Source organism: Panthera leo, chromosome A3 (genome assembly GCF_018350215.1).
Source record: "Panthera leo isolate Ple1 chromosome A3, P.leo_Ple1_pat1.1, whole genome shotgun sequence".
Lineage (NCBI taxonomy): Eukaryota > Metazoa > Chordata > Mammalia > Carnivora > Felidae > Panthera > Panthera leo.
In genome coordinates, this window is record NC_056681.1 from 105807704 (window position 1) to 105831538 (window position 23835).

A 23835-nucleotide genomic window follows, 5' to 3' on the forward strand; every position below is an offset into this window, starting at 1 on the left:
TCTAGGAAACTCTTTATCTCTCCTTTTATTATGAATGATAGCCTTATTGGATAGAGTATTCTTGGTTGCAGGTTCTTTTCTTTCAACACTTTGAATATATAGTGCTACTCTCTTCTGGCCTGTAAAGTTTCTGCTGAAAAATACGCTGACAGAATTATGGTGGTTTCCTTTGTGTGTAACTGTTTTCTCTTGCTGCTTTTAAAATTCTTTATCACCATTTTGCCATTTTAATTACTATGTGTCTTGGTATGGACTTTCTTAGGTTGATTTTGTTGTAGGCTTTCTATGCCTCTTGTATTTGGATTTCTGTTTCCTTTTCCAGATTCGGGGGGCAGGAATAAATTTTCTGCTCCTTTTTCTTTCTCTTATCCTTCTGGGATTCTTATAATAGGAATGTTATTGTGTTTAATGGTGTTGCTGAGTTCCCTAAATCTATTTTTATTTTTATTTTTATTTTTTCTCTCTCCTGTTCAACTTGATTGCTTTTCGTTACTCTGTCCTCCAGGTAGTCTTCTGCTTCCACTTGTCTACTATTTATTCCATCTAGTGTATTTTTAATTTCAGTTATTTAGTTCTTCATCTCTGATTTGTTCTTTTCTATGTTTTCTGTCTATTTGTTGAGGGTTACACTGAGGTTTTCCACTCTTTTCTCAGGTCCACTGAGTGCCTTTATGACTATTATTTTAAATTCTCTATCAGACATATTACTTATCTCTGTTTCATTTAGTTCTCTTGCTGTGATTTTGTCATGTTCTTTCACTGGGATGTATTCCTCTGTATCCTCATTTTGTCTACCTCTTTCTGTTTCCATGTGTTAGGAAAGTCATCTATGTCTCTTGATCTTGCAAGTAGTGGCCTTAGGAAGAAGAGATCCTGCTGTGCTCTGAAGTGCAGTGTCCCTTGTTTACCAGAATCTGGCACTTCAGGGTGTCTTCTATGTGTGTTGTGTGTACTCTATTGTGGCTAAGCCCCTTTTGCCTTCAGCTAGTTTTCTGCAATGGATCTCTTTGCCTATTGTGATTCCTGTGCTGTTAGTGGGCCAGTCTCGGGCTGCCTTGGGCTTGAGTTGAGTCAGACCAGGCATTTGCCAGAGATGCAGTAGCACCACACTGCAGGGTGCTTTCCTTGTCTTGTCCCCTGAGAAGCTTTCATTGGTGGGTGGGGCTTGCAGTCAGACCAGATGTCTGCCCCAAGCCCACTGCTGGAGCTGCAGTGGGACTGATACGTGTGGTTATCTTCCCCTCTTCCTGCGGCAAGAATCACTTTCTAGTAATGCTGGCCCCTGTTGGGGCTGCATGCACACAGCCAGGCCTGTGACACCACTTTGGATGGGCTCTGGCCATGGTCATATTGGAGGGGCAGGTCTGTAGGAGAACGTGGGGGCAGGGTATCTGGTGTTAGCAAAGTTTGTATGGGTCTGCTGTGGGAGGGGATTTGGAGCCGCTTTAGAAAACCCCTGCTGCAGGGCTGGAGGGGGTGAGTTGGCAGGAGAGGTTGGGGGTGGGGTGTGCAGTGCCAGTAAAGTCTGCAGAGGTCCACTGTGGGGAAGGTAGAGGGCTGGAAGTGCAGGGGGAGGGGACCTGCAGCCCCTCAGGAGAACTGCTGACCTGCCTTGGAGGGGGTGGATCTCCACAGAAGTGCAAGAGGGTGGGATGCACCAGTGGCTAGCTAGGTGGAGAGTGTTGGAGCTGTGCTGGTTCCTGTAGGTATAGGTATACCTAGGCTGAGGAGGCAGCAGAGGGAAATGGTGGCCACTAACTCCTTTGTCCTTGAAGTCTCCTGAAGATCCTAACTCCTTCAGCAAATGCTCTGAGATTAGTAAACAAATTTCCTTCCCGATACTTCAGGCATTTTTCAAACTGTTGCTTCTGTGCTCTAACTCACAGGGCCGGTTATTTTGCTCCCTTTAAGGGCAGGGACTCTGTTTCCTATGTCCTATAGGCTCTCCCAGAGCTGAGCCTGCTGGTTTTTAAGTTCCAGGTGGTAAGCCTCACTGATTGTAAGGACTTGTAAAATTAGGCTGCTCTGGATTTCAAAGCCAAATGTTATGCAGATTCATCTTCCCTGTGTCTGGGGCTTCTAGAGTGAGGGTCTGTTTCTGTCTCCTCTCTGCACCCATGGCATCAATACCTCCTGTGGACAGTTTCCAGGGCATTTATCTCCTGACTGTGTCTTTGCCCTTCCTACCCTTTATGATGTGGCCTCTTCTCTACATTTAGCGGTGGAGAGTCTGTTCTGCCAGTCTTTGGGTTATTTTCTGAGTTATTTATACTGATATGAGTGTTATCTAGTTGTATCTGTTGGATAAGATGAGATTACGGTTCTCCTACTCTGCTATCTTCCCCAGAAGTCCCTCTGTTAATCTTTTTGAGCCTCAATTTCTTTCATCTTTAAAATTCTTATTTATTTATTTATTTGAGAGGCAGAGAGAGACAGAGCATGAGTGGGGGAGGGGCAGAGAGAGAAGGAGACAGAGTCCAAAGCAGGCTCCAGGCTCTGAGCAAGCTGTGAGCACAGAGCCCGACGTGGGGCTCGAACCCACGAACCATGAGATCATGACCTGAGCCAAAGTCAAATGCTTAACCAACTGAGCCACCCAGGAACCCCAATTTCTTTCATCTTTAAAATGGGAATAGTGCATGCCTTGCCTGCCCTATGGTATAGGTATGAAGACCAAATGAGGTAATTCCCTATGCCAATATAAGATTGTGTTTCAGTCAGGAGAGGTTATGTTTTAGTAACGGACAATTCCAGAATTTCAGTTGCTTAAAGCAACAAAATTTTTTTTTTTTTTTTTTTGTTTCACAGTACATGTCTAAAATGGGTTGGATGGGTTGGGGGGGGGGGATTCTTCTCACTGACGTTTCTCAGAGACCCAAGCTGACAAAAATTCCATTTTCTCATGATGCAGCCCTCTCTATGTGCAACCACTATGTGCTTCCATGATTATTGCATCAGGGGAGGAGAACAGTGGAGACTCAAATGTTGACAATTTTATATATACATTGGCCTAGAAGTGACATCTACTTCTGCTCATGTTTTATTGGCCCAAACTAGTAGATGGTCTTCTCTAACTTTAGAGGGGAAGAAGTGATCATTCCACAAAAACTTCCTGAACTTTAATAATGTCCATCATAGATGGTATTGCTGTATTTCACTGATTCTATGATGTGTTTTTTGGGTACCATTCTAGTATCTCTGAAATTGGGATACATTGAACAATCAATATCTTTTTATAATCACCAAAACCATTCTTTCAAATTTTACCTCTGAAACCACAATGCATTTGACAGCTGGTGATACCTTAGATTTGGTGATAATATAGTATGATTGCTCTTCTTCATAATATAGTATGATTGGCCTTCAGTGTTTTTAAGGGACCATGACATGGATAGAGTCTGTAACCTATGCTGTGCTAGGTAGTGTCCTAGTTACGATTATGAGCTCTAGGTAAGGCCTTCTTCTCAGCCTCTAAATTTTCTTGTACCATTTGTGTGAGGCCAGGGGGAATAGAGAGTTTCTTGAGGCTCTCTTTCATTCCCAAGAACGACCAATCCTCTTCTCTCTTGCCCTGACATTAGACCCTGGTTCTAAGACAAGTCTTTGAGGCTGTAAAGGTTTATAAGACTCATAAGTCTTATAAATGCTTATAAGACTGCAGTTTCTCAAGTGCAGTGATAGTATCTTTTCTCTCTTTTTCTCCAAAAAATCTCCCAGATACCCAGAGGGCCACGATAAATGCTGATTTTTGATTCAAAAATCCCATTCTATCTAGTGAAGAAGTGTGACTATCAGCCTATGACTGGGCCAGTGTACATGATCTCTTGCTTTGAGGGTGATGGTTTTTTTTTTTACCTACATCGTTCCCATTGCCTTCCAGGTCATTACCTTCTCTCTCTTTTCTGGTTTCCTAACCCATGGGCTCCCATAATATTTGCTTTACACACTGCTGCACTCAAATGATGATGGTTAATCAGAAGTAGGAGAGACTGAGGTTGGGGGTTGGAGGAGAGTAGGCAATAGAATGGAGGGTGGGTTGAATCTCAGACTGAAGCCATCTGAGGGCTGAATTCAGAAGAAGAAAGCACAGGTTTTCTCCATGGCTTATCCCCAAATTGTGTGGTTCTCCCAAACCCAAGATCATACATCATAGTACTTTACACACATGACCATTAGTAATGTGAGCTTTAGCAAAAGGACTGAGATGAACCTTCCACACTATTCTCATTTGCAGCCTAGGCAGCCTTTTATGTATAATTTGGTATTTAAATTCTCCTGATTATAGCCAAGATAATGACCTTTATGGAAATTAATGGCTGAGTAAAGGCATGCCCTCTTTGGGAGCTTCCTGGTAACACATCTGATTCTAAGATCCAACTCACTGGCAGTCTTGCCCTGTTGGAAACTACATGCGGCTGATCTGGGACCAGAGAGCCTTTTTTTTTTTTTTTTTTTTTTTTTTTGTCCAGGAGTTTGGGGTTATGTTCTTTTCCAGAGCCTTCTTAGCTTGAGCTCCTACTCAGATACCCTGGGTCTTGACATTTTTCTTTTCCTGTAATCTCTGCTTTTAACCTGATTCACTGGTTTATGTTTTGTTGGAGATCTTTGAATACCATAGAGTTTATGGGCCACTGCCTGGTAGCTGTCTGGTGTCTTACCAATCTCCTCATCAGCTTCCTGCCCTGTGTGCTTCAGAACTGGATCTTAGTCTTTGCTCTGACTTTCCTCCTGGCCTAATCATAGTCTCCTGAGACTGACTCCAATTGGATCTGTTCTAGTTCCTTCCTACTGTTTTCCTTGAGGGTATACAATGTCCCTTTTTGTTTGTGTGTGTGTGTGTGTGTGTGTGTGTGTGTGTGTGTGTGTGTTCCTGGGGCTCCTCCCAGTGCATAGAATAACTGCTCATGCATTCCCAGCCCATGCTGCCTCCAGCTGATTCTGCCATTGTCTCCTTCCTCTTCCTAACATAGCCAGTCCTGCCCTGGCTCAGCCACCACTAAGCCTCCATAGTCATAGGTGCTGTTTGCAGTCTTGCTCCGTTTTCTCATTCCAATCTGCCTCTGTACATTGGGCATTTGGATGATGTCACAGCTGGCTTTGGAGTCAGACAGAATTGGGCTCAAATATTGGTACTACACTTATTTTACTGAGGTTGATTTCCTTAACTTCAAAAATTGGGTTTAGCACTGCCCAGTGAAGCACCCAGCATAGTTTGTGTGCAATAACCCTTAGTATATTATTAATATAAGAATTAGGGTAATTGTGGTTAAGTTCATGGAATTTTTAAACAAACAGACTGGAGTTCAGATTTTTGCCTCACTGCTTAACCAATGTCAGTTTTAGTGTCTGACTCCTAGCCTAGTGCTCTTGGCATTTCTCTAGGCTCTGTCTCCACATCTTTTCATGTTGGCAGACGTGGACCTAGCCAGCAACTTGGGTGCAGACCATTGTACACTATTGGATCTGAATAAAGGCTTGATTATCTTTGTAGGGGGGAGAGTGTGTGAGTAATTGATGGTCATTCAGCCCGGGCTCTTAGCAGAAGAATGCTGGTTCTGCATGGCTCCAGGCAGCCTCAGCTTTTCTTAGCTCAGACTATTTTGGAGAAGAGTTAGCACCAGGGGTGTATTAGGGACAAAGAGTGATGGGAAAATTAATAAGGTGCTTGTAAGAAAAAGTGCCCCTTCTTTTTGGACAAAAAAGAGGTAAAAACCATCATTAGGTTGAGCTGAGATAGAAAGGATAAGCTGATAGGACTTAAGAAATTTGAAGCTAGTTTGTTTGCTGGGAAAGCAAGCCAATGATTCAGCAATTTTCTCAAGTCAGCAGAAGGAGAAGGGCTGAGAATGGCAGAGATCATGACTCTGAAGGGAGCAGGTAATCTTTTTTTGGAGACTTAACAGCAGTCAGGCTAGAGAGAGATAGGTTCAGTATGGATAACTAAAATTCATATGTATTCCTCAATTCTCATTATTGATAGTAGTAACCACCTCCTCTCTTATGTAGTAGGTCTTTCTTCAGAGCTGTTCAGAAGCAGCAGCAATGATTGCTTTGATTTTATTGTGTTCCATTTTCTCTGCCCACCTTGAGGGGAACTGCAGATAAACCAGGGGAATGAGCTTAAAGATGAACTGGCAAACCAGGAGGGAGGAGCTAGTGGCCTGGGCCCTGGGGTTTGAGTTGGTGGAGGAGGTGTGCCACACAGAGGGCTGGGAGCAGCTCAATACACCTCCTGCCTGTCCCCAGAGGTACGCAGGTTCACTTCTTCCTGGTTACTTGGGTCACATGTGTTTCTGTACACAAAGGCCTTTTACGCTTGGTGTAAACATTTTGAGGATTGTAGAAACATGATATTCCACTGTACAACTCAAATTCCTGAAGTGTCCTGCTTTAACTACGTCATAACAGGAACTGGGTTTGGAGTGGACTGGGGAGAATTGCCTTTTCAGAGCTTTTTTTTTGAGCCCTTTTAGAAGTAGAGAAATCACTTTTGCATTATCTTTTTGTAAAGCTCTGCATTTCCAATTATTCAGAGTGTGCGAAATCTCCCTCTGTCCCCCCTCCCACCCCCCGCTTCTAAGTTAGTCCTTTAGGTAATTCTGAGAACTCCAAATTTGTATTCTCAAAACTTGTTTTTAAAAATAGTCATGTAATTCCTCTACAGAATAATAGAATTTGCAGGAATTCTTGATGTGCTTCTTGGCTTTCCCAAAAGGTATTTCTTCACCAGGGGACCCAGTGCAGAGTGAAGCCTTGCATGATGATAGAGAGGGCCATCCCCAGAGCTCTGCAGGAGCAAAGGAAACAGAAATATCTGCCAAGTGCACACAAAAAAGTTAATAGGACAAGAACCTTGGGTTAGAAACTCAGAGTGCTCAATCCCAAGGGGCTGGGAACTTGCTATTTGGATGATCTTGCTGTAAAAGTTTCAAAGACTCAAGGGATTTATTAATAGTTAGGGCATTGAAACCTTTGGCTGCATGCAGCATTGCCCTTTTCAATAGTAAATTTGTCTTTTAAAATACCTAGAACTTGTACTTAATGTTCTTTACTGATTTAAACCAGGCAAGGAGGCAGTAAATCAGATTATCATCATTCTTGGGAAGGAGAGCAATCTGGAATGCTAATTTTTTAGCTGAAATTACTGGGAATTTTTTTCTTTCTTTCTTTCTTTCTTTCTTTCTTTCTTTCTTTCTTTCTTTCTTTCTTTTTTAAGAGAGAGAATAAAAGAGGAAGAAAGCCAAAGGTAAGAAGTTTTTCTTTTTTCTTTTTTTCGGCAAAGTGTATATTCCAGGTTTCCATTTTTGTCACTTGGTGAGTTATAACTTATTGTCTATGTCCCCTAAAAGTGTACAGGTCCAGAGACCCACTTCCAGTGGAATAAGAGATTTTGTTCCTATGTGGAATATGGTCTGTAGGGATTTGTTTAGGGATATTAACCACCCTGTAATCACAGAAGAGATTCCCATATGGCTGATCAAATTTGAGACTGTTGTGCTTCATACCTTGTCCACTGTGGCTGTATTGAAAAATGCCTTAATTGGCTTGGTAACTAACATATGGGGGTTTGGCAAGTATGTTTGCTTTTTTAATTGTAAAGTGGAAATTTCTTTCCATTTAGTAAGGCTATTAGATATTTCCCTTTTCCGATGAGACTTGTCTCTCTATATGTATGGTGTGATACACTTTGTCCTTTACAAACCCAATCTTCTCAGAACATGGAGCAAAGCAGCTTCTCTAGCAGTGAGGGTAGGTCAGGGAGGAGACCTACTTAGGGAAAGGCTTAGAGTTAGGTGCCGGAGAGCCCCAGACTCATACTGGCACTGCCACTTATTACTGGTCGAGGCCAGTGAGTGCTTGGAGATTCATCTTCCCACTTATATACTTGGAATAATGGCATTGGCTTTGAAGAATATTTGTGAGGTGGAGAGTGTGCATCCATGAAGAGTGCAACATATTGTCTGACTGGTTGGTATGACTTCATGAATATAGGATTGGCTCAATCCAACAACACTTTTCTGCTGAATCTGCCCTCTGCCTCCAACTTCCACCCTCAAACCTGGTTTTGTGAAACTGAAGATTGAAGCTGGAGGGAAGACAAGTAATTCTATTATGAATAGAGATATCTTGCACCCAGAATTCCAAGTCCCCTCAGAGAGCTTGAAATACCAATTCCTGCTCCCTTTTGTGGAAAGTGCGTTAAGATTCTTAAACACAGGCTCCAAAGTCTTCCCTGGAATCAAGGAATTGTAGGCTAATTACAGTGTCACAGTAGTGCTTCATGACTAATGGTTGCATTCTGAATTGGCTCTTGGGATAATTAATCAGCGTAACTTTGCAAGCCTTCCATGGCCTTCTTTTCTCAGCAGTGACAACTTGATTAGTTTAGACATATAATAATAGTTTGGTACTTAAACAGGACTGGCTTCATAATGCTCATTTTCATGATACTCATTTTCTTCCCCTTGAGTTTTTTTAACTTTTAATTATTTAAAGTCCTGAACAATCTTTTAAAAAATTAATGGAGAATCTTGAGGCTCTAGTTTTGATCATTTATGTGTTATAATTAGTGGAGAGAATTTTATTCCTCTTAGAGGGGACACAGCTGTGGGGCAACTGTCAAAACTGTATCTCTTATCTGTGGGATCTTCCTGGGCTTTCTTATTTTAGGCAGAACCAGTAACATTTCATCAAACTGGTGAAAGGGGAAGATTTATGTAGGGACTTGAGCACTGGACTTAGAGTGACCAACTGGTACCAATGTGTCTGGGACTTTTCCTGTTTTTGCACTGAAAGTCTTGTATCTTGGGAAACCTTTCAGTGTCAGGCAGAGACAGTTTGCCTGGGCTTCTCCTGCTTTCAAAACAGGACATTTCATTTCCTGGGAACCTTGGCTAAACTACAGCAGTTGGTCATCCTAACTGGACGGGGAGTGTAGAGGCCCAAGTTCTAGTCCTTGCTTTACCACTACATTGGCATGTGACATTGGGCAAGTCACTTGTTAAGAGGATGATGGGGTGGATCATATAATCCTGAAAGTCCCTGTTAATGTTGACAGGAACAACTTTATGCTTAAGAGGCAGCTTATTATTGGAATTTACCTTGTGTGTCTTTACTTCGGAGTTTTTCTTTTTTTCTGAGAAACTAGTATCCAGTTTGTCCTGAAGGGTCACATAAAGGTTTCAGAGTCCAAAGTGGATAAAAATGTTCATAATGCTCTGGATCAAATGTGAGATGTGGAGGTAGATGATGCTGATAAATGTTGGAGTAATAGAGTGAGCAGGTGCTGCTCTTGTTCATGTTATGAACCAAAGACCCAAAGCAACTATCCTACAGTTCATGGCCGGGGAGGAAATGGGCTCGGATTTTGTGTTTTTGCTAACGTGTAGTATTTCCCCACTAGAGGGGTTGAAGCCTTGGTTGTAACTCTGGAATCAAGTCTATTTATAAATAGGAATAAAAGGTTGCCAAGGCAAGATAAACTGTGTGCACAGAGGTGGGGTGGCACTGGTGGTCTTTGGGCACTTGGAGTTCAAACTGTTGGTTCCCAGTGGACTGGTGATCACCTAATACAGCCATAACTTCCCAATTTCTCATCTCGTGCTTGGGATCCAAATACAAATAACACATGACTCTACCCGTTAGAAGCACACTGGCTTCCACTGGTCATGGAATAGTAATTAATTGCTAAACACAATATGGTAAGTTCTGTAACAGAAGCATAAGCAGAATGATGTGGGAGGGCAGAGCAGGAAGCAGTTGATCTACTACTATTCTGGTCCATAGGCCAATGGCACCCTGCTCCCCAGCCCACTGGCTCATGCAGATATGTCTATAGCCCAACGGGGTATTATTTGGGGTGGGACCAAGATGCTTCAAAGCTGTCTTTTTGTGGTTTTGTTTTTGGATGTAACAGGCTACGATGACATTAGTATTATTATTGTTCTGTTCAAGACAAAAAAATAAAGGTAACAAGAATGATGTGATTTTACATTGAGTTTTCCTGAAATCCACCACTAACTTACTTCTTGAGCTTTTCAGTGTATTAGCAGGCAGAGCAGTATGTGCACCCATGATAAATGTGTCCTTTTAAAATCCAGTGCTTTAACTTATTCCCTGCAACAGGAGATAGCAAAGAAATTTGGATTCTGTCATTTTGAATCCTCATTCTCCTTTTAAATGACAGTTAAATGATGACTCCAACATGAAGTTTCTAGTTAAAATGGACACCAGTGTAGCCCCCCTGGTTAATGGTGCAATAATTTTTGGCATAAAGTGATACAGCATGTTTGATTTTAACTGTCTTATATTCAGGGTAACTTGACTTTGGCGTTTAATGATGGAAAATGTAAAGATTTGCAGAATGCAACAAGAAGCATTTCATATATATTATTGGTTTGTCTTCACAGCATCCTTGAGAGAAAGGAGGGGGAGGTATTGCAGTGTATGTTTTATAGAAAACAAAATTGGGGCCCAGGACAGGTAAAGGCCTTGCTCAAGAATGTGCAGCTGGTCAGTAAAAGGCCTTTTCCCTGCTCCCTTGTCTCCTCACCTATGTCTTTTACCAGGCTGTGCTGCTTTTCTGTGGTCATCAAGATAGCTCAGGGAAGTCCCCTTTTGTAATGGAAAATTACACTTGCACTTACAGAATCTCAAAATACTACATCTGTGGGAGCCATTTCTTCAGATGTCATTATAACTGAGATCACACTATTTTGAAACTTTTATGTCGGCATTCTTCAGGTCTTTTCCCAATGGTTACAGTTCTGGAGGGATCACACACCTTTCTTTAAAAAAGCAATGTTTGGATCGATGCTAAGTTTCACGATACAATAGTGCATGTTGCAACAAAGCCCCAGCACACTGCATTAAAGTTGGAAGCAGCTAGGAAGCCTCCAGTGAGACAATGACCTGGGCATGACAGCTGAGGAGGGTGCGAAGAGAGGGTCAGAGAATGTGGGGCCTGGGTCTTCATGTTAACTCTGGTCATAAATTTGCTGGGTGATACTGGGCCTCAAGGTCCTATCTATTTGTAAAATGGATGGGCTAAGCTGTATTGTCCAGTATGGTAGCTATTTAAATCAATTACAATGAAATAAAATAAAAAATTCAGTTCCTATGGTAGCTATTTAAATCAATTAAAATGAAATAAAATAAAAAATTCAGTTCCTTAATTGCACTAGCCATGTTTCAAGTGCTTGGTAGCCACATGTGGCTAGTGGTGCCATAATGGACAGTGTAGATGTAACACATTTCTATCATTGCAGAAAGTTCTATTGGAGAGCCCTAGGCTAGACCTATTAGTGGTTCTCCAAATGTGTTTCAGTGGATTTCCAGAATTCCTTAGAAATTCCTTAGGGGCTCTAAGAAGAATGAGGGAGAGCTCAACAAGCAAGTGGGCCTCTGAGTCCCCCGCCCTGGCTTCATTTTTATTTATTTTAAATAACATAGGTATTGTAATTTTGAATACCTTTGAATATCTTATGAACCTAAAACTAGATCCCCCCATCCCCATCCCCTATTCACCATTATAACTCTAGAAGGAAGGGGGTGAGTGAAGAATAGAAGAATGTTCTAATCGAAGAGAAAGAGGAAAGAAGAAAACCTGTTCCTTACAGCCCGAGGAGCTGTGGGAAGAAGAGGGGAGATCCAGGAATGGGAGGGAAGACACCTGTGTTCTGTTTCTGCTCAGCTGAGGCTGAGAAGGGGGACTAAGTTTACAGATTGAGGGAAGCTGGGTATTTGTACTGCTTCCTATTCAAGGCCCTGGAAGACTACCTTGAGATGTACCCACTGCAAGGTGGAATGGCCATTTGATTAGGCAGAGTAAAAGCCTGACCTCAGTTCCCAACAGAGCAGAAGGAGCCTTTCTTCTTTAGGGAACCTGGCTGGGAAGTTTGCTAGAAGTGGGAGTGGGTGGGGCAGTGTGGGTGGTCATGTTGCCAGGGCTGCAGGGTAGAATGTTGGGGTTAGGACTGTAGAAGAGTCACAGACAAACTTTAGGGCCACTGCAGGGTGGGAGGGAGCTGAGGTGGGGCCAAGAGAGAATGGGGTACCCTGGGCATAATCAGGCCAACAAAGAAGAGTCTGTGAATTCCATAAGTGTCAGCAGTGGAAACCAGTGGAATGCCTTGGGGTGGGGTTGTGGGGTTGATCAAACATGTCACTCATGTGGATCCAGGCTGGCATACACCCAAGAACTAGCACAAGGTGGTGGAGGATGGGGCCTTCTCTCTTCATCCCAACCCTCAATGCCATAAGGCCACATACGCTCCCTTTACACCTGGATATCATCTTGGAGAGGAACTGGGGACAGGGAGAAAACCAGAAAGGCTGGGTCAGTCAAAATGAGACTGTTTACTAAATTGAAATGTATTTCTCCATTTCTCTGCCCCATCTACCCAGTGTGGTAACTGGGTTTTGAGGAGTAAGTTTGGTGGTTTGGGGGCTTTTAAAAATCCAATCTATTATAGAAAATTAAAAAAGAATGTATTTGAGGTGCCTGGGCAACTCAGTTGGTTGAGCTTCTGTCTCTTGATTTTGGGTCAGGTCATGATCCCAGGGTCATGGGATTGATACATCGGCCTCCACACTGAGCTTGGAGCCTGCTTGAGATTCTCTCTCTCTCTCTCTCTCTCTGTCCCTCCCCCCGACTCTCTCTCTCTCAAAATAAAATAGTTTTCATAAAAACCTATGTCTTCTTTGCACTGAGTATAATGTAAATAAATTTATGACCCTGTACCTTATATATTGTCCTTCAACTAAGGTTTCACTTGGAAAAAGGATCACTTACTAAAATGTTGAAAGTCACTGGACAAAATAATCTCTGTGGTTTATTGTCTCTTAATCTTTATGGTTATTTTATTCTAGGATGGTAAGAAAGCAATGTAGCCATCAATCAACATATCAACCAGTCAACCAACAAGTATATTTGAATAAGAATCCTGGGCTGTATGTATTATCCTGAGGGATAATATGCTGCTTATGATTGTATATGTGTGTAGACCAGGTCATGATACAGAACGTATTTCTTACTTTGGGTTATGGTCAAAGAAGTTAGAAAATATTTGTCTAGATGGAGAGACAAGATATATATTCATGTAATGGGAGCTTTCCTAGGTCTCAACCTTTGATAAGTAACTGGTTACATCAGCAATGCCAAATGAAAGTGCACTGGGGCTTAGTCTGTTGACACAGAATCTTGGATTCAAAACCCTGGTGAAGCTCAACTGCTCTTCCTGACCTTGGATTTCCCTAATAAAGTTCCCTTCTTCAAGCATTTTTACATGTGCTTAATTGAAGAAATTTATATTACTTGCAACCAAAAGTACCTTTAATAAGAAAAGAAGAGCAATCTTGGGAGCAGGGAGCATATGTGGAAGACTCACCATAAATGGTAAAGCATCTGAGAGTGGAAAGAAAGCCAACCTCCTTTTCATCCCATTTAGGGTGCTCTGAGTCTTTCCTCAGGTTTCCCACCATATTCTCTGTCCCCATCATGCCCCCTGAGCTCCAGCAAGGATCCTCTTTTTCATGGCCTCCACCTGCCTCGCCATTTCCCATTTCAGTCTCATCCCCCAATTTTTATTCATCTTTCAACTTTGTCTACTTTCTACTTCCCCCTCAAAGGTCACCTTCATACCAAACTCTGTATTCCTCAGGGATGCAGCACTGTATGGTTGTACAAATCTTGGTTCTGCCAGTTACTAGCTGTGCAATCTTGGGCATGTTATATAAAGTTTGTGCCTTGGTTTTCTCATCTATAAATAGGGTAATAATAGCATCTCTTCTTAGGGTTGGTCTAAAGATTAATTGCCGAGAAGTGCCTGGCATGGTGAGCACAGTTTGCTATCATCAGTTTTGCATTTACCTCTCTCATGGTTAATTGCTTATTGATATGTGTGAGTCATGGCTCCTTGCCTGTTTCTCTCTCACTACTTGGTTCTAAGCTTCTCTTGTTTACTAATTAGTAGTACAGCTTCTCAGTCTATTTCACATTTTCACAGAATCCAGCTACTTATCTTTTTGGTAACTGAGATCCTATTAGCCTAGCTTTAGTCTCTGACTTTGCCTTCATTGTTCATGATTTCACAGATTTGTGGCCCTGGGGCTCTGATAGCATCTGCAGATTCTTTCAGTGTCTTGGAATTGATTAATCTGTGTCAGAGCCTTGAAAAAATGTAAAGCAGTCATTATGGGATCTTACTATCTTCTCATCTATCCCTGCCTTCCATTCTTTATTGACATGCATGTTCTACTCTGCAGAGTCAGCAATCATTTTTCTTAGTAGCAAAGAGGAAAAGCAAAATAGGATTTGAGTAATGCTGCCTTCTCTCTGCAACTGAGTAACATCATATTTTCTGACTTGGGGATTGTACTCATTCTCTTTTTGTACGTAACTAAATGTGCCTTTATGGTTGTCTCTGTCATGTTGTACAAGGCTTCCCTTACACTCTGTGAATCTGAGCCATGCAGCTGAACCACTGCAACATGTCTGTGCTCCTTCTAGAACTTGTCTGTCTGATTCCAGTTTTCTCTCTTTAGCTCTTACCCATGGAACTATGTGCTTTTACTTCTTCATTTTGCTTGTTTCATGGTCTGTTTTCTTTCTTTTTTTTTTTTTCCTTCCCCCTGCCCTACTTTGTTTCTTGGGTCTAGAAATTCAGGGTTCAGATGCTTAATTTCTCTAGGGAGATGTATCTTATAATTCAGAAGATCTTTCTTTAGTCCTGGCATAATTTGGGTTTGTTGGGGAGATAGAAATAAACTGCATTTTGGAATGTGGTTGGTGGGATATTATACTGTGTTGATCAGGTTAAGACTATATACATTTCTAAACCTGATCTTTGGACTCTGATTACTTTGTTTGAGTCTTTTTTTAGGGAAAATTTGTTGGCCAATGTCATATTGAAGTCAGGAAGATGTTAGAGGAAGGCAGTTTCCAACTCAACATAAAGAACTTGTTAATAAGCTGCTTTCTGTGGCATTAAGTTACCTGTCATTGAAAGTATTCAAACTAAAAGTAGATAATCTTCTGTTTAGGATGTTGGAATAAGATTTCTGGATTGGATGGAAGAAGAGAGCCCCTAGGATCCCCACTACACAGAAGATTAACCTCAAGGATACTTTTTTTTTTTTTCAACCTTAAAGACATATCTTGGTGCCTCTATCCCAGCACCAAGGACAGACAGGGCTTAGAGCAAATGCTTGTTGTAGGGCATATATTGTCAAAGCTTAAAGGCCCAAGCCTTTTATTCCAGGCTCACTTTTCACTTGAGGCTCTGGACATACTGGATTATTTTCATTCTTGTAAACATATCCTGTTCTTCCTTCCTTGTCTTTGAACATATAACTTCAGGTTCATGGAGTTTGCTCTTCTCCTCTTTTCATTTGGTTAAGTCTTACCTTGACTGTCAGGGCAGTCTGGTCTGGGGTGTCCCTCAGTGTCCTCCACTGCACTCTGGGCTTGTTTTGTAGACACATCGGACCCACTTCATGGTGCTGTCTGTAACCCTCCCTTCGATTGTTTCCCATATGAAATGCAACTCGTTCTGGGGCCCAGGGACTATGTTGAATGCCTCTTTGTTTCCCTCAGTGCCCATCACAGTGCCTGGCACAGACTAGGTGCCTAACTGATGGTTGCTAAGTGAGTGAAAGGAGCTGCACCTGTGGGTTCCAGGCCTTGCAGTGCTAATGTGTCTCTGTTCCCTGATTTATTTCGGTCTCTGACACTTCCTTTATGAAACTGAATTACAAAGAACTTTTGGGGAAAAAAATAATGATATATGAAAAATTGCCTTAGTGCATTGGAGACACCAAGCCACCCAGCATTTCTTCCTTCGCCAAGGCTGGCATGAGACAGAGAAACTGAACTGTGCTGGGTGATCCTTATCATCTTTTTAGTGTGACTTGGCAGAATTAAATTATTCTCTCTTGCACTTGAGGGTGTGGGTGGATGCCTTAAAATTTAATCCAGTACCTTGTTTGGGATATCAGATCTAGAGACACTTTTGTCAAAACAGATAGGTGGATGGAGTAATCATTCAGTGTGCATTGAAACTTTCTCTGGGCGTTGGTTTAATTAACAAAGTTTGTCACAGAGCTGTACTTGGTGTTCTTTAATGCATGCATATCATTTCCTAACCAAATTTATGAAAATGTATTGGGATGGTGAACTTCAGGGAATAAGTCAGAATTGAAAGTTCCAAACAAGTATAATTATTATTGCATGCATGTTGTGTTCAGGCCCTCGGCCCTCCCAGGAATAGGCTGACTTCACAGTGTCTTATTAATTAAAGCAAAAACAAATGTGCTGCGGGAGTAGCTCTTTCCTCTCCTTGGGCTAAACTTGGGAGAATCACTTCAGCTTTTTGAGACTCAGTTTTCTCAGCTGAAAAGTTAAGAGTTTGTTCATTTTCAGGATCTCTTCAGCTTTTTAAATCTGTAAATAAGGCACAAATGTCTGCTTTTCCTTTTTCCAAAGACCTGCACCTGAAAAGTAGCTTTGTGGCTGAAATGATAAACTTATTTATTTATGCAAGGAATGTTTATTTGAATACTTATTATGTGCAGGTCACTGAGTTGATAGCAAAGTTCTTGTTTAGGAGGCCTAGAGTCTAGAAGAGGGGTTGCAATTTCTTTCTATAAAGGGCTAGATAGTAAATATTTTTGGGACAGTCTCTGTCACAACTACTCAACTTTGCCTTTGTAATGGGAAAGCAGCCACAGGCAATATGTAAGCAAGTGGGTGTGGCCTGATTTGGCTCATGGGCTATAGTTTGTAGATTACTGACCTAGAATGTAGAGACATTTAGAGAATATATAAACAGGTATATGATATATAAGTGTTAAGTGTCAATTTCACAGAGATACAAGATTAACAAGAGATACCACATTCACCAACAACTTAGTGTTTGTGATCCAAACAACCTCTCATTTTTGCACAGGCTTAAATATCGGCTAGATATTCCCTGTGGCATGGCTTTGCCATGATAGAATTTAGGGCCATTTAGAGAAGTTTATCTGCATCAAGTTGAGGATGGGAGCAGCCGTGACTTGTCCTAAATTGCAGGGTGAAGGGGCGCCTGGGTGGCTCAGTCGGTTGAGCATCCAACTTCGGCTCAGGTCATGATCTCACAGTTTGTGAGTTCGAGCCCTGTGTCGGGCTCTGTGCTGACAGCTCAGAGCCTGGAGCCTGTTTCAGATTCTGTGTCTCCTTCTTTCTCTCTCCTCCCGCACTCATGGTCTGTCTCTCTCTTCTCAATACATACATACATACATAAATAAATAAATAAATAAATAAATAAATGTTAAAAAAAATTAAAAAAAATTGCAGGATGAAGAGCTGCTGAAGGCAGATAGATTTCCACAGAGATTGGTCATTTTGAAGTTACTATTATGGGATTTGGTTACATATAATTAATCAATAATGCTGCAATTTCTGCTTTGCTTCTGTTCAATCAGTCTTAATAAAAGATTTTCTATAATTTAAAAATGATTTAGAACCAATAAAAAAGGTTTAATCATTAAAAAAATATGTCTTTTGCGGGGGGGGGGCGCCTGGGTGGCTCAGCTGGTTGAGCATCTGGCTCTTGATTTGGGCTCAGGTCATGATCCCAGGGTCATGGGATTGAACCCTACATCGGGCTCCACACTGAATGTGGAGCCTGCTTTTGATTCTCTCTCTCTGTTCCTTTGTCCCTCCCCTGCTCATGTCCTCTCTCTCCAAGAAAAAAAAAAGTGTGTAAAAATGTATTTTGGGGTAGGGATTCAAGATGGTGGCATAGGAAGATCCTAAATTCACCTCCGCCCATGGACACAACCAATTTTGCCACTGTGTATAGAATACTTTCCTCTGAAAAAAGACCTAAAAACTGGATGAACAGAGCCTCTACAACAAAAGATAAAAGGGTAGCATCAGAACAGGTAGGAGACCTACCGTCCAGCAATTGCACTACCAGGTATTTACCCAAAGACTACAAAAATTCTAATTCAAAGGGATACATACACCCTGACGTTTACAGCAGCATTATCTACAATAGCCAAATTATGGAAACAGCCCAAGTGTCTATTGACTGATGAATAAATAAAGATGTGACATATGTACACAATGGAATATTACTTAGCCACAAAATATGATGAAATCTTGCCATTTGCAATGACGTGGATGGAACTAGAGAGTATTATACTAAGTGACATAAGTCAGTGAGAGAAAGATATATACTGTATAATCTCACTCATACATGGAATTTAAGAATCAAAACAAACAAACAAAGGAAAGAGAGAGAGAGAGAGAGAGGACAAACTTATGTTTACCAGAGGGGAGGGGGGCAGGGGGATAGGTTAAATAGGTGATGGAGATTAAGTAGTGCACTTGTTGTGATGAGCACCTGGTGTTGTATGAAATTTTTGAATCACTATATTATACACTTGAAACTAATATTACGCTGTATGTTAACTGATATTAAAAAAAAAAAACTTGAAAGAAAAAAAAACAGTAGGAGAGGCAGAGACATGGTCTTGCCAAACAAACAAACAGACAAACCCATCCTAGGTGTGAAATCCACATTCAGGAGGGATCTCAAAAATATATAACTTTTCCCTGAAAAGTGAGGGGTTTGTGTTTCACATCAGGCACCCCAACCCCTAGATACTACATAGGAGAGATGAGCACCCAAAATGCTTGGCTTTGAAAGCCAAATTGGACTATGTCCAGGGAAATTATAGAACTGTAGAGAGTAAAAAAAACAAAAAAACAAAAAAACCCAAAAAACCCCCCAAAAAACAACAAAAAAAACCCTGTAGAAAATAAAGAACATGCTCTTAAAGGACTTGTGCACAGATTCACTTGCTCTGGAACCCTGTATAAAAACACCAGTTTGAAGAGTGCCTAGACCGTATGTGAAGGATGCATACTTACTAATCTTGAAGCATTTGTTGGACAGGCAGGAATTTACTGACATTCTCTCTGTGGATGGAGACACCAGCAGGTGTTCTTTGTTGTGATATCATTCTAACTTAATGGTTTTGGTGCTGATGGGTGCCCCACTGAAGGCCCCCACCCATCCCCATGTTGTACCTATGTGTCACAGCTGGGCTGAATGAGAGCTCTGCTCACCTCTGTGCTGCAACCATGGCCCACCACAGTGTGGGCACACAGGGGATGCCCCTTGAGTGCCTGGTGCAGGTGGGTAGGGGGAATAGTGCTTATGAGCCCCACGGGACATCTCCTACACAAGGCCACTCCTTTAAGGTTGGGAGAGGTTGATAATTTGCCTAATACATAAAAACAAGAGAGTCGGGAAAAATGAAGAGACATAGAAATATGTTCCAAACAAACAAACAAACAAAAAAATAAGACAAAATCTCAGAAAAAGACCTTAATGAAGCAGAGATAAGCAATAGAGAGTTCAATGTAACGGTCATCAAGATACTTACTGAACTTGGGAGAAGAAAGGATGAAGACAGTGAGAACTTCAACTAAGAGAAAATATAGGAATTATCAAAAGAAATTACAAAGCTGAAGAATACAATAACTGAACTGAAAAAAAAAAAACTCTATAGAGAGGTTCAATAGCAGAAGGACAGATCAGTGAGCTAGAAGACAAAACAATGTAACTTACCTAGACAAACCAGCAAAAGGAGAAAGGATTTTTAAAAAGTTGAGGTAACATAAGGAATCGTTGGGACACATTAAGCAGAATAATATTCCCATTATAGGGGTCTGAGAGGGAGAAGAGCAAAATGGCCAGAAAACTTATTTGAAGAAATAATGGCTGAAAACTTACCTAATCTGGAGAAGGAAACAGACATCCAGGTCAAGAAAACCCAGAGAATTCCAAATAAGATGAACCAAAGGAGATCTACACCAAGACACATTACAATTAAAATGGTAAATTTAAAGATAAAGAGAGACAAAAAATTAAAAATAAGAATTACCCTATGACCCAGCAATAGCACTACTAGGAATTTATCGAAAGGATACAGGAGTGCTGATTCATAGGGGCACATGTATCCTACTGTTTATAGCAGTACTTTCAACAAAAGCCAAATAATGGAAAGAGCCCAAATGTCCATCAACTGATGACTGGATAAAGAAGATGTAGTTTATATATATGAAGGAATACTACTTGGTAATGAGAAAGAATGAAATCCTGCCATTTGCAGCAACGTGGAGGGTATTATGCTAAGTGATATAAGTCAGTCAGAGAACGACAGATATCATATGTTTTCACTCATATGTGGAACTTGAGAAAGTTAACAGAAGACCATGGGGGGAAGGGAAGGGGAAAAATAGTTATAAACAGAGGGAGAGGGAGGCAAACCATAAGAGATTCTTAAATACATCTGAGGGTTGATGGGGGGGGGTGGGAGAGAGGGGAAAATGGGTGATGGGCATTGAGGAGGGCACTTGTTTGCATGAGCACTGGGTGTTGTATGTAAGCGATGGATCATGGGAATCTACCCCCAAAACGAAGAGCACACTGTATACACTGCATGGTAGCCAACTTGACAATAAATTATATTAAAAAAATAAAGATAAAGAAAATATTAAAAACAGCAAGAGAAAATCAGCATGTTACATGCAAAGGAAATTCCATAAGATTATCATCAGATTTCTCCACAGAAACTGTGACTGTGCAGGCCAGAAGATAGTAGCATGACATATTCCAAATGCTGAAAGGAAAGAAAAGAACTTCCAGCCAAGAATTCTCTACTGAGCAAGGCTATCATTCAGAATTGAAGGGGAGATTAAGAGTTTTCAGGACAAGCAAAAACTAAAGGAGTTCATCACTACTAATCTGGTCATACTAGAAATGTTAAAGGAACTTATTTAAGCTGAAAATGGATGACACTAATTAATAGCAAGAAACCATCTGAGTGTAAAAATCTCACTGGAAAGGGAAATATACAGTAAAATAGTGGATCAATCACTTATAAAGCAAGTGTAAAGGTTAAAAGACAATAAGTACTGAAGGTAACTAAAACTACAGTAATTAGTTAAGGGATGTATAAAATAAAAAGATTAAAAATATGAAATAAAATATATAAAACATTGGAAGGGGGCATAAATTATAAGTAATTAATTATTAATAAATAATAAATTAATAAATGATAAGTAATTAAAATGTCAATAAAAACATACCTATAAATGATTAGTTTAAATGTAAATGAACTAAATAAAAAGACATAAGGTGAGTGAATGGGTCCACAAAAAAGACTCATCTAAATGGTACTTATAAGAGACTCACTTCAGATGTAAAGACACACAAACAAAGTGAAGGGATAGAAACGATAATCCATGCAAATGGAAAGAAAGCTGGGGAAGCAATACTTTTATCAGACAAAATAGACTTTAAAACAAAGGTTCTACCAAGAGACAAAAAAAAGGGCATATTGAATAAGGGGTCAATCCAGTAAGAAGGTATAACACTTATAATTATGTATGCAGCCAACATAGGAGCACAAAAATATATAAAATGCAAATATTAATGGACCTAAAGAGAGAAAATGAGAGTAGTATAATAATGATAGGGGTTTTTAATACCCTACCCACTTCAGTGGGTAGATCACTCAAACAGAAAATTACGGAAACATCAGCCTTAAACAACACATTAGACCCTATGGACTTAATGGGTATATAGAGAACATTCCACCCAAAAGCAGCACAATGAACATTCTTCTCAAGTACACATAGAACATTCTCCAGGATAGATCACATGTTAGGATACAAACTCTCAGGAAATATGATTGAAATCATATCAAGTGTCTTTTCTAACCATAATGGCATGAACTAGAAATCAATTACAAGAAGAAAGCTGGAAAAGCCACGAAATGTGGAGATAAGGCAACATGCTACTGAACAATCAGTGAGTCATTGAAGCAATTATAGGCAAAAGCAAAAAATACCTAGAGACAAATGGAAACAGAAATATGACACACCAACATCTTTAAGACACAGCAAAAGTGGTTCTAGAGGGAAATTCTTTTTTTTTTTTTTTTTTTTTTTTTAAATTTTTTTTTTTTCAACGTTTATTTATTTTTGGGACAGAGAGAGACAGAGCATGAACGGGGGAGGGACAGAGAGAGAGGGAGACACAGAATCGGAAACAGGCTCCAGGCTCTGAGCCATCAGCCCAGAGCCTGACGCGGGGCTCGAACTCACGGACCGTGAGATCGTGACCTGGCTGAAGTCGGACGCTTAACCGACTGCGCCACCCAGGCGCCCCTAGAGGGAAATTCTTAGCAATACAGGCTTACCTCAAGAAACAAGAAAAATCTCAAACAATCTAACTTTACACCTAAAAGAACTAGAAAAAGAAGAACAACTGAAGGTTAAAGTTAGTGGAAGGAAATAATAAAGATCAGAGAGTGAAAAATGAAATAGAGACTAAAAAGACAGTGGAACGATCAACGAGACTAGGAGATGGTTCTTTGAAAAGAGAAACAAAATTAACAAACTTATAGCTATACTAACCAAGAAAAAAGGAGAGTACTCAAATAAAATCAGAATGGAAAGAGAAGTTACAACTGGCACCACAGACATACAAAGTAACATAAGAAACTACCGCAAACAATTATACACCAACAAATTGGACACCTTATTATAAATGGGTGAATTCCTATAAAGACAATCTTCCAAGACTAAATCATGAAGAAATAAAAATTTGAATAGACCAATTTCTAGTCAGGAGATTGAATCAGTAATCTAAAGCCTCCTAACAAAAGCCAAGGGCCAGATGGTCTCACTGGTGAATTCTATCAAATATTCAAAGAAGACTTAATACCTATTTTCAAACTCTTCCAAAAAAACTGAAGTGGAGAGAATGCTTCCAAACTCATTTTATAAGGCCCGCATTGCCTTCATACCAAAACTGACAAGTACACCACAAAGAAAGGAAAATTACTGGCCAATATCCTATATCCTTGATGGACATACATGCAAAAATCCTCAACAAAGTGTTAGCATGCTGAATTCAACAATGCATTTAAAGGATCACACACCACAATCAAGCAGGATTTATCCCAGGGATTCAAGGATGGTTCAACATTTGCAAGTCAATCAAAGTGATATATCAACAAAATGAAGGATAAAAAGCATATGATTATCTCAGTAGGTACAGAAAAAGCATTTGACAAAGCTCAACATCCACTTGTGATAAAAAAAAAAAACTGTCAGTAAAGTGGGTATGGAAAGAATGTACCCCTATATAATAAAGGCCACAAATAGCAAACCTACAACTCACATCATACTCAATGGTAAAAACTTGAAAACTCTTCTTCCAGGGTCAAGAACAAGACAAGGAGGCCCACATTTGGCACTCTTTTCTTCAACATAGTATTGGAAGTCCTGGCCATAGCAATAAGGCAAGAAAAAAAAGTAAAAGGCATCCAAATTAAAAAGGAAGACTGTTACTATTTGCAGATGACGTGATATTATATATAGAAAACCCTAAAATGGTCAACAAAAGACCGTTGGAACTAATAAATGAATTTAGTAAAGTTGCAGGATACAAAAGCAACATGTAGTAACCTGTGGTGTTTCTATACACTAATCATGAACTATCAGAAAGAGAAATTAAGAAAGCAATCCCATTTGCAATTGCATCAGAAAGAATTAAATACTTAGGACTAAATTTAACTGTGGAGGTGAAAGACCTATACACTGAAAACTGTAAGACATTAATAAAAGTAATTGAAGAAGATATAAGTTAGTGGAAAGATATTCCATGCTCATAGATTAGGAGAATTGATATTGTTAAAAGTGTCTATACCACCCAAAGAAATTTACAGATTCAGTACAATTTCTATCAAAATTCAAATGGCATTTTTCAT